Source organism: Microplitis demolitor, chromosome 2, assembly GCF_026212275.2.
Source record: "Microplitis demolitor isolate Queensland-Clemson2020A chromosome 2, iyMicDemo2.1a, whole genome shotgun sequence".
Classification (NCBI taxonomy): domain Eukaryota; kingdom Metazoa; phylum Arthropoda; class Insecta; order Hymenoptera; family Braconidae; genus Microplitis; species Microplitis demolitor.
The window spans coordinates 15,696,854-15,709,505 of NC_068546.1; the positions used below are offsets into that span (position 1 = coordinate 15,696,854).

Consider the following 12,652-nt stretch of genomic DNA (forward strand, 5'->3'; position numbering starts at 1 on the left):
CAGTTGAATTTATGTGATAAATTTATACTTGATAAAGAATTTAAAAATATTTTTAAGCTTGGAAAAAGTACGACTGCTACGTTACACCCTAATAATAATTTAAAAACTTTTAAATCCATTAAAATTAACAAAATTTTCTATCGGTCATCATACGCTTTCTACAAATCTAATGATTCCGAAAATAGTCCTGCATTCGGCATTATAACTACTATTTTATCTGACTATAAATCTGTATACTTTTCTTATAAAAAATGTGTAACTATTGAGTTCAATAGTCATATTAAAGGATATCCATTAACGTTACCAAAATAAAATAACCCAGATTATTTTATTCAGGTCGATCTTGTGAGATTTATCAAACCTTAAAAAACTCATTTACTACCAAATGGCTTATATGTCATTTCTCAACGGAGTTTAGTTTAAAATTTTTAACTAATGTATATTATAATGATGTTTATTATTTGTATAAGTAAAACTTATTTAACTAAAAATTTATTTATCTTAAATAAAAAAATATAATTAAAAGACGTTATTCTCTTTATAATACTATATATTTTTGGATTATGCTGATGGTTTGGTGCTGGCGTGGTCGAGCAATTGATTATGAATGTGGACGAATGACAAACTTACGTATACTTATAATATATAATCATAAACAGGTTGAACATCCATCATTTGGTAGTTGAAATAAACTGGTTGTTTGGTTATATTATTTAGTATATCTAAATCCAATTTATTCAATTATAACGAAATTGTTTGAGAGATTTGAAAATATACAATTGTAGTAATTTATAATATTGTTAAGATATTCTTAACAGTAACTTTGAAAGGGTTAAAAAAAAGTTTTCTACTGAGCCTGGCTGCTCTCGATGATTCTATATTTGAGACTGATTTCTCTTGATTGATAAAAACTAGAGTGTCTTATCAATACGCGGCGTTTGGGCATAGGACCCGAGCATCGATTCATATGGAGGGGTCATTTGAGGTCACTCATATTCATGAATGATCCATTCTAGGATTCATTTAAAATACTTCATTCTCATGGTCTTGCCGCTTTTGTTGCTAACAAATGAGTCTCTTATCTATTAACAAAAGTTATCTTAAACAAAATAGATGTTTGTGTAGCTGTTTATCTCGAGGATTTACTCGAGGCCTCAGCGCATATTTATATTTGATAAAATATAAAAAAATATCTTTATCAATTATTGCTCACATTCATAACGTTCAAATATCTTATATAACGTTATTATATGATTATATCACAACAGAAAAGTTTTAGAAATTTTTTAGAGATTTTTGTAAGACTGTAACTTCGTGAAAAATAATCGTATCGGGATTTAAAACAAAAAGCGTTTTATAGCTTGAAATTTCTTGTTTCGGTACATTTTCATCAACATTTTTGTAAAGCTTCAGCTATTGCACAAACATAAGAAATACCGCGAAACAAAAATTTCTAAATTTTTTCTTTTCTATGAGAGAGTCCACGGGCTGCGGAAAAACTTTCTCAACTAAACCAATGCATAGATCATTTAGCAAATTTATTCAGCTTCAATTTGGCTTTTTTTTTAATTTCGTAGGACGATTTGTCGCAGAGATATCTGCCTTCAAACAAAAAATGATCATTTTGGCTTTGATCATCGATATTTCAGGTACCACCAATCGCACAATAAATTTGAGGACGGCATTTAAAATTTAAATGAATTCCCTACAAGACCCTTTCATAATTTTTTGAAAAATAAAAAAATTTATTTTTAACATCCAGTAGAAGTACAAAAAATGAATGTTTTTTAGTTTTTTAGTAAATCAATCGTTACTCTGTAAATATCGATTAAAAGACTAATGTTGCCAGGGGCTTTTTTAGCTTAGCGTACCCCCAATAACCTTGTAAATTTTCTGTTCCTTTAATTGATAACATGAGTGTATATTATTTTTATATAATTAATTAAATATTATGGGAATTACTAGATTATCGACATTCGATATAATTGGTTAGATTTCAGTAAGTAATTAGAGAATTAATTGCTTATACATGGTCATGCATGCTTATGGATGGCGAATATTCAAGCATGATCATGCCTAAGCAAGCACGATCCAATTTTAAATTCTTATTTTGATAGTATCGCTCTGTCGTCAATGTTCACTGGCTGAAAAGTACTTTTGAAATTTTACTCTGAAGGGTCTCGAACCCACAACCATTGTGTTATTAAGCACATCCGCTGTCCACTACAGGCAAATTTAACAATCAAATTAATCTTAATTATTACTTGTAAAAAAGTAAAATTATATTGATTATCATTATCAATTGGGCCATAATTCATTAATTCGATTCAATTCATTCGCAAAAAAACTTTTTATTTTAATTATTTTTTGGAAAATGATGATTAATTTCAATTATTTGTATTATAAATTCAGTCGAAAATTATAAATGCAATTGATTTTAATTATCGGTAAAAAACGTAATAAGTTTAACTATGAAAAAGTAAGACTTCTCTGCGTAGTGGAGAGATACGTAGGCAGACTTATGTTCACGAATTCTGTTTTCACCACGTGCATAGCACAATTCTCAGTGAGGAAATCACCGAATGCTATTGTTGCTTAGGTTAATCTCGGGTAAGACTGGCGTCATCCAGGTCTGATTAGAGGAATGTTGAACAATAAATATAAGATGATTTACCTGGTGATGTGAACGGGAAAATTTGGGTAACCTCTTGTTGATGGACAACAATGACTGAACATCTGGACTGGACACGTGACAGCGACCAAGGAATGATATTTACACAATTTCTTAACTAACTTATCAGATTTACAATAATTACTTAGGATTTGAAGAACTTTGTACACTGAATTTTATAATAATATTAGATTAAGTTCTTTATTTACGCGTTTATTCGACCCACAAAATAACCGCCTTGTGCCACTAATATTTATAATATGTGCAACTCACGATAATGCAAAATTAACATCAGGCACATAGCTTCAATAGAACAATATCAACTTTATGCTCAAGTTATCAGTATCAGTATAAAATTCTGTTATATATATATATATATACTGACTGGGATGAGATTCATGGAACTTAATCACTACCATAAATAAATTATCTGACTTCAATTATTAGTGTTAACAAAATAATAAATAATTAGTTTTATTTAATGAATTATACCATACAAGGTAATGCTGTTCGCATTAGATATGTCGCTACCGAATATCATATCCACATAGGGAAAAATATTCGGTGATCAATGATGATCGATCGATAAGACTTGTCCGAAATTATGAACTTTAATAATTAAAGTAGTGACGTAGTCGCTACAGTACTTCCTCTCTTAAAAAAGAAAAAAGTATAATGCTTATGTACAAATGAAAAATAATAAGAGATATTTATCATGCAAAACAAGAATAATAAAAAAACTGATTTGAGCATGCGTGCTACGTTGTGAGGAAAGTACTAGCTAGAGATAATACACTAAATAATAAACAAAAAGATAAATTTAAACGAGAGTTTAAATTATGGAAAAGAAAATGATTTTATGCGTCATCGGCCACGAAATAGACAGATTTTAGTCTGTCAATAAAAATCGCAGTATTGCTGCGTTTATAGTTTGTCATGATATTTAAATATCGCGGCAGTCTCACATCAGGTCTGTGAGCAACGGATGGCAGCACATGCTGCTCACACGTCTCTCCATACATTGATATTATAATTATTTTGCTTACGTGTACAATTTTATTTTTATTATTACTTTATTTCTACTAAATGATTTATTAGGCATAACGGGTATGGTAATCAGGAAAATTCACTGATTAATATATGCATATAAACAGATTTATAAGATGATGGGAAAATAATCATGCATTTTATTTATATGCTTGTAATTATTGTAACTGGCTGGCGCATGTGCGTTGACGCAACAGTTGGCATCGTTAAATTTATTAAAATATAAATAAATGTAGGGTTGTTATGCAAAAATCAATGATTAATTTTGCATTTTATGGTAATTATAAGTAATAATGTGGGAAGCAAATAGACATTTAGCGTTGGAAAAAGGCGAAATTACACATTTAACATCCCATACGTTGGTGGGAGTACTGGTTGAATTTTAACATGTGACAGGTATACAACTCCATTGGGTGAAGTGAGATACATATATAAAATGGCGCCGGCTGAAGTGCTGGCATGAAATTCACATGCTGCCATGGTCAGACGTGGATAATCAGCTGTAAGAGCAGTGTGTGTGCTAGTTGCTGTCTGAAATACTTAAATCATTTTTGTTGTGACACCATTTGGTTTTATTGGTATAAATATATAAACGTTGTCTCGCCAGTTAAATTGGTAGCGTATTGGCAAATAATCATTTATTAATTATTTTCTCATCTGGACCAATGAAACCGGTACGCGTCCTACACATTGATGACGATTGTAAGTACCTTTGATTAATTCATTGACGTGTACTTTTGCTTTTCCGCGTTGGTGGCCATTTGCAATCTCGTGAGCGTAAGAGAGATAGTAAATCTCTAGTATTAATAAAATTTACAAGCATATGATGACATGAATGATTATTGAACCCAGTGGATGTTAAAGTAGTAATCGAAACTACCTATTATTGTTATTAATACCAAATATTGATTTTGGGAAATATTTGGGTATTACTTATTTATTTTATTTTACCTAGTGAATATTAAGTTTGTGTTGACAAAGCATATGCGACTGGATCCTCAATAATCATTTATAAAGTGGTGAATTTTTCTTGACAATTGAAAATTATATGCGATTTGTTTTTATTAATTTATTATTATTATTATTATTATTATACTTATTTTCTTGCGTTTACTAGTATTTTATTGATCACGTGGGAGTGATACGATACTTTTGCAAATATTATTTATAATTATTTTGATTCTGATATTTATTGGTATTACTATTACTATTTTCTGATAATATTGTTATGGTGAATAAGGCGTTATCTTCACCAGTGGAAATTTTCCTAGAATTATTTATTGGAAAGATTTAGGAATTATTTTTGAGATTATTTTATTTTGTATTTTCTATGATCACATGCGAGTGATATAATAATTTATAATTACTGAAATATTATTTGAGATTATTATTATTTAATCATATTTATTTTAATATCACGTGCAAGTGATACATACAGTAAAGTATTTTTGCGTTTAATATATTTATTGTTTATACGGAATTATTATTTTATAATTTGTATACGCATACCAATATTATTTTGTATGTGAACTATTATTATTTTATTTTGATATTGTTATTTTGGATCTGCGATACAACTGAGTATTAAATTTAATAATTAAATTTAGTAATTGAAATTGAGTAATTAAATTTATAATTTAAAATATAATTTGAAACAAATGGTCATCAACCCGGTATTAATTTAAATTTTATTTATTTACATTATTGCTATCTTTTTCTTGCTTCCCTCTTTCTAAATCTAAAATTGTTATCCTGCATTGTATTTTATTTTCATTTTCATTTTTCTCCGTTGTGTTTTATTTTTTCTGAATTTGTTCGTGGGGCACACGAACTGGTGCCCAACTAGGATTCTCTTACCCAGCCTGAGCAGAGCTGCGGGTCCAGGGAGATTCGGGATATCTCCAGGTGGGAGATATTTTGGTTGTTTCCTTATTTTTATTTCCAGTTTTCACCAACGGAGAGCCATAACGGCTATTAAGCACCAACCACACTCCGCCGTGGGACGTGTGAAATAGAGGAGAAAGTTATAAGTTCACAACAAAATATTTATCATGTCGCGTGCTGACTTTGTACGGACACTCATAGGAAGCTGAGAATGATGGTCCAATTTTCTCGACTCACATCAATGCGAGAGTAAAGTGCTGAGGTCTCTGAAACAGAAAACAGAACGCTCTCCATGACGCGAGGTTTCGGCCAGTGCCAAGTTATTAAAATATGATTTTAAATCACGTAGAACGCTTTCAGCATTTGCGTGTTGATTTGATGAAACTAGTAGTTTACCTGGAAGACGAATCGGCTCACAATGGACAAGCTCGGATGGGGTAGCTAGAATGTTCTCTTTCTAGGTTGCTCGGAGACCAAGTAAGACAACGGGTAGCGCGTCATACCAAGTGTCGTCGTAACACAAGCGTACGTCTCTGAGTTGCCAGTGTAGGCGTTCCACCAGTCCATTGGATTGAGGATGATACGGCGTCAACAAATGTATTATGCCAAATAATTTGTTCAGCGATTGGAACAGCAAAGATCTGAATTGGCCTCCTTGATTGGACGTTCTTCTGCTAGGTACGCCGTATCTTGAGATCCATTCTCTAAACAAAGCGAGACCGACGGTATCTGCGTCTCCATTTTTAAGTGCCACGGCTTCTGAAAACTGGGTAAATCTCTCGACGATCGTCAGGCACTTGTTGTAGCCGTGAGATACTGGTAGAGAGACTAGGTCGATGTGGATATGCTCAAAACGTTGCGTCGGCAATTTGAAACAAGTGAGAGTAGAAGACACGTGACAATGGACCTTGTTTCGCTGATAATTTATGCAAGCTTTGGCCCATTCTCGACAATTTTTCGGGATTGATGGCCAAACGTAACATTCGCTCACCAGTTTCCAAGATACTCTGGTACTGTGCAGTGCCAGAGAGTGCAACGCGTTGAAAAGTTTATTTCGATGTTGACCAGAAACGTATGGACGTGGTTTACCTGATGGAACATCACAATAAACTGCGACCGGATGGTTGTTGAAGACAATTTGTTGCCACTGTAGTGATGCTACGTTGTTAAGGGTGTAGTCTAGTTGGTTATTTTTGAAAAATTGTTTTTGTTTTTTTTTAATTTTTTGAATTTATATGTATGCAAGCAGATAGTATCAAATTTTTATAATGATCCGATTAGTACAAGTGTTTTTTTCTCAATCTAACGGTCGACAACCACGATTTTACAAGTATGTCGAACATGTGAACCGCCACAGCTTAGACATATCAATGAATAGCAGAACGGAAATAAAGAAGGCTAAATAATAAGCAAACAAAAATTTTGAACAAGAATTTTGGTAAGATTTTTTTTTTATTTACAAAAACTTTAACCGTGTTTATCTCAAAACTATGTTTTCGCCGACGCCAATCACGATTTCTTCAGAACCCGTTTCTTCTAACAGACATGTTTGAATTTTGATTTTAATTAATTATTTTTACAAATAACATCGAACAATTAACACTTTTTTTCAATTTTTGTTAATCAAAATAGTAGTGAGAGAGGGGGGTTCACCCCCCGATAACGCAGGACCCTTCCTTACCGGCCGTCACTGATACCACTTGTCGGTGGTGTACCATACCCTCGGCCGGCAAATAGTACTTATCCTACATGGATCGATAATTAATCGATCGGTAAAGTAGGAATTATCTTTGCTGACTGTCGCTGATACTGACACTTGGTGAAATTTGATCGACCAGCGGCCAATTCTCATGGATTTGACGAAAAAATACTGTCACACTATCATCAGAGCTGGTATCTTACCGTATACCAGCTTTGATGATAGCATGACATTCATTTATGTATGATCTTCCGAAAGCTTTATATATTTAAATGTGATGGTGTACGGGCACTTGCGAGAAGCCCCACAGTCCCTGCCATCTCGCGGTTTAGTTCTTCCCCCACCTCTATCTTTTAACGGGTAATATCATCAAACTCGTTTTTATAATGCAGAGTGGGGGAAATGAAGCTGTGCAAATGCTTCGATGACCTCTGCGTCGTTTACCGTTACCAAGTGGGGGAATATAAACTTGCGTATTTTTACCCGATTACATCATCTTTTTACGTCATAGGACAAGTCCAAACTCGTTTTTCGGTAACCTACTGGGGGAATAAAGAGTTGAGTGGGCGACGCCTGCAGCCATATGCATCAGTCTGCTCAAGTATTTTTAAGTAGAAACAATTGCTGTGCTATTTAAAACCTATAAAAAAATCGGTCTGTCGGTTAACCCTGCGGGCCAGCCCCAAAACTTCCCGCTGTTTTCGACCTCAAAGAGCTCGAAAACATTAGTGTAGATATATTTTCGAGCTCTTCGAGTTCGAAAATGCTATCACATGCAATTGTTTTTTTATGATCTTTTCAAGCTCTAACAAGTTACCTGTTATGCTGAAGTTTGAAAATTTAAGAATCGAAAATCATCAATGAAGCGGTTTTTAAAATTTAGTTCCTGATTTTGTTCAGTAAAACAAGTGTATTGAGGCAGAAATCAATGTCGGGGATCAAAATCAAGATTTAAATAAATTTTGACTCATGTAAGAAACAATAAAATATGAAATATCCGATAAAAATATTAAAAACTACGTTTTATCGATTTTTTTGTTGATAATATGATTTAAACTAAAAACCGAGTTCGATGACATTATATGATCGAAAGAAACCATAAAAAAGATGAGTTGGGATGATATCAGGCACATTTTAGTACGTTATATTCTGATCTAACCGGAAAAAATAACATAAAATGATATTTTTTTAACTTTTCAACGCCGATATCTTTTGAACTAATCAATCGATATTGATAGTTGACATGGCAATCGACGCGTTTTATTGAGTACTAGATCTGATTAGATTTTGAAGTCGATCGTATAAGTCGTTTTTGAGAAATCAATAAAAAACTAAATAAAAAAAATTTTTCTTTTTTCGTAATTCGTCCATATTTTCGAGTCTATTCGATCAAATAATCTGAAATTCTTAGGAAAGTTGGAGGCCAACAAGCTCTTTCGATTGCCAACTCAACCATCCAAATCGATTTATTAGTTCAAAAGTTACAAAGAGTTTACACACACACACACACACACACACACACACACACACACACACACACACACACACACTCGGACACTCGGACATCATTCTGAAAATAGTCAGAATAGCTTCCTAGGACCTCAAAACGTCGACATCTGATGAAAACTCGATTTTCGAAAATCGGGGTGAAAACAATAACTTCCCGAAATTTTTGAAAATCGTCGATTTTCTTAGCGGGAAGTGAAAAAGTAATTTTCAAATGGATCGTCAAAATCTAAGGTATTATAAAAAAACATTTCTTCTCAATTAAACTAGCGTACATTTTTCTCATTTGCAACTATATACCTGAACCACATCTTGACAGACCCCATGTATGCACTGAACGTTGTGAACATTCAGCACAAATCGAGTTCGAGGAAGTGAGCGAAGAAGAAGACAATTACATTCATAAATTACTTACTAAAGAAAAAGAAATTGACTTACAAATCTTATATTGGAAGAACTTATTACTATCTTTTAAAGATCGTAAAGACTACGAACAAGCCTGTCACAGAATCACATACGTTATAACTCATTTAATGTTCAAAACTAACTCATCAAAATATAAAGTGTAGACACCTCAAATGGATCAGCTAAGTGAAGAAAAATTAGACCATCTAATAAAACATCTGCCAAACGCTGTATTTGAAGCCGATTTATCAACACGTTACTTTGAAGAACCGATTCAAGACTACATTCAAAGGTTTGTACGTGATATTAAGCTTCTAAAAACTTATTTGAATATCATTCAAACTAGACGTGATAAAAACGTGTGTCTATACTGTTGTGCATTTAAAGACTCTGTAAAAAAACTGCATCAAGTGATTGAAAGTATCGAAAAACTAGAAGAACCTATCAACAAGAAATAAAAGGCAATGGAATTCATCATAGATTTCGCAGGGTTTGTTATGCCCGATGACACTCTAGTAGTGAAAGTATTGTGTGTGGTTGACATATATGAAAATTCCTCAAAATATAAGTGTAAACATTTTATCTTTCAACCACCATTGGAGTATGATGGAGCAATTATGCAAGAAACTTTAGATGAGAGTGGGTGCGGCCATGGTATCCGGTGGGACTCAGGTGAAACACCATACGACAAACTTCAAGAAATTATTAAAGATATAGTGAGCAAAGCAAGTTATATTTATGTTGATGGAAAGCAAAAAGACAAATGGTTGACGATCATGACCGATTACTCCGCACAAATTATCGACATCCAACTAATGAGACATTATTCATTTGAAAATGTGGATCGCTATAATAAGGGAAAATGTCCGCTGAGGCTATATCATCGTCGAAGAACACATGCATGTGCTTTTTAAAATATTCAACAATTAAAGCGTTGGTTTCTGGAATTCTAGGGTGACAATCCATCATACGAAAAATCTGCGCAAATATATTATCAACTGTCTGATTTGAAAAAAATGCATAAACGTGATATCGCTTGCCTTGATTATTACTTTCTTCTACGTTTTGCGAGGACCCAAATACGCCAAGACTACGATACACTTCCGGTGGAATTACAGAATAATGATAAAATAAAAGATTACTCATTTTGTATGGACTACTACCCAGCTACTGGTGGCCGTTGGGATATCTGTGGAATATGGCTTTATCCATACCGAAAAGATTGCCCAAAGTGTATAAATAATAGCAATCCTATAAAAATAATAGTTTATAAAACAAGTTAAAAATATATATATATACAATTTAATTAAAATTATGTCATTGGAATGTATCAGGTTAAGATTATAAATAAAACGAATTGATTTATCGATTAAAAATGTTTATTTATTTATTAAGTTTATTTTTTTAATCAATACAGGTTCTATAATATATCTTGATCTCTCTATCCTAAATTCAAACCTTTCTCGATCTCGAGCCATTTGCTCCCATTCACCTTGTCTAGCAGTTTTGTATGCATAACTCTATGTATACATATAATGTACAGTTGGTGTCAGATTAAATTGCACAACCATGTTTCAAGTCAATTTTCGTACAGTGCTGCTGATAGGGTTATACTCAACGATACGATCGTGGATTATTAAAAAATAAGCTGTTGTGTTTTGTGAAAATTGATATGTGGATTCAAACTCCAATCGAATGTCTACTGGTCCAGATTTAATTGCCTCATTTTGCTTAGAACAGTCTATAACACAGAGTGGAGCTTCTTGCAAAAATTTCTGCTTTGTTAACAGCGGCTCAGCCTCTTTATTATAGTATGAAGATTGGTAATCAGTGTACATACTGTACAATAAAACATACTGATTGTCGTTTATGTCCAAATTCAGATCTCCGTACGGATAACTCTGTGAGTTCAGGAATAATTTTACGTTACGGAGCGTACAATGATCAAATCGACTCGCATTCTTCCTTGCGTCGTTTTTTTTTTGCTGTTTGAAATCCGAGGATGACGTAACGTGGCTTCTCCAGTTGTGTTGATGTTTTGACAGCCCAAATATGTTTTGATGTTGCCGGTAACAGCGGATACTCATACAATTCTCAGGTTCGAAAACTAATTGAGATAGCCGGATCACTTGTAATATAATTTAATGCTTGAATTTTTTCCTTGTCTGATAGGGTGACGTACGGTACAATCCACTCGATTTTTTGCAAAGTTAACTTTACTTCCTCAGCACCTGCTGCTTGTTGTATGTAAGCATTAATGTCACTGTTTGAAATTGTAAGAATTATCTCTAGCTGAACATTCATAAGGACTTTCAGATAATCTTCAGCAAAACCACTCAAAATATTCAACGGAATCAATAAATCAAAGCTTCCTGCAGCGTTTGTTAATTTAACATCATCTTCCATCACCCAGCCAGCATTCTCCAAAGCACTCAACTGATTTGGACTGAATGATACATAACCTTTCATCAGACCTGTTATACCAACGGTACTACTTCGATCAACTTCAACACCATTCATAAGTAAGCGAAATTCTTTAATCATGTGGCCAATCCCTATGTTAACCAAGTTGGTTGTGGCAGCGACAGCAGTATTATCACTCTTGGTAAACTTTCCGAGAATATGGAGTGCACTTTTGCTAGGAAGTATGCACAAATTTTGATTTTGGATTGTGATACGAACTTTATCATTGTTGTTCAAAGTTGACGATGCATACGGTTGATGAGCATGCAGTTCATAGTGAGCAATTGACTCATCGAATATAATTGGTCGTTGAATATCTAATATATTAGCCATTATTTTTTATATCCTCGGTCACCTACTGCACCGTATTTGTTGCCTTTCTCGTAACCGCCGTACGCTGTACTACCTTTTATGCTTGGTGCCGAATATTTATCTTTGCTATTTTTAAAATCTGTGCCGTATTTACTTTGCTGGCTCTCTAAATACTTTCTTAAGTTCTTTGAAGCTTCGTTATTGGACATTATACTCAACAGCTTACCACCTAAGTCTTTCGACACGGGATTATGCAGCAGAAATTGAATTTTATTTTATTGATCTTCCACGTAAACGTAGTCCGAGATTTTTCAGGAACAGCTCGTTCTGATGTGTTAACGCCTTGTGAGGTCTTCTTCGACTGATTGTGCTTGTCCATGTTGATATCTTTTTATAGCCTGCGCACCTCTTTGTATCATATACAATACCCATTTTATATTGTTTTCACATGTAATCTTATGGTTATAGTTTCACCCCTAAAATTTACTAATTTTCCATCCTGATCCACTATACGTAGTCTTATATTACATATAGCATCTGCGGTGATTGGAAGGTAAATGACGTGTGATGGCAACTCAACGATCTTATATTCTGGTGGTACGCTCGGAAAAAACTCATGAATTGTGTGAACTTTGTGTTCATTTATGTAAGCACCTGTGGTAATA

General features: G+C 33.4%; 1 protein-coding gene across 1 annotated transcript in view; it reads right to left on the reverse strand.

Moving 5' to 3' along the window:
* Positions 1–12,652, reverse strand: part of LOC103579904 (uncharacterized) — a 442,473-nt gene that overhangs the window by 337,539 nt on the left and 92,282 nt on the right. The window lies entirely within an intron of this gene.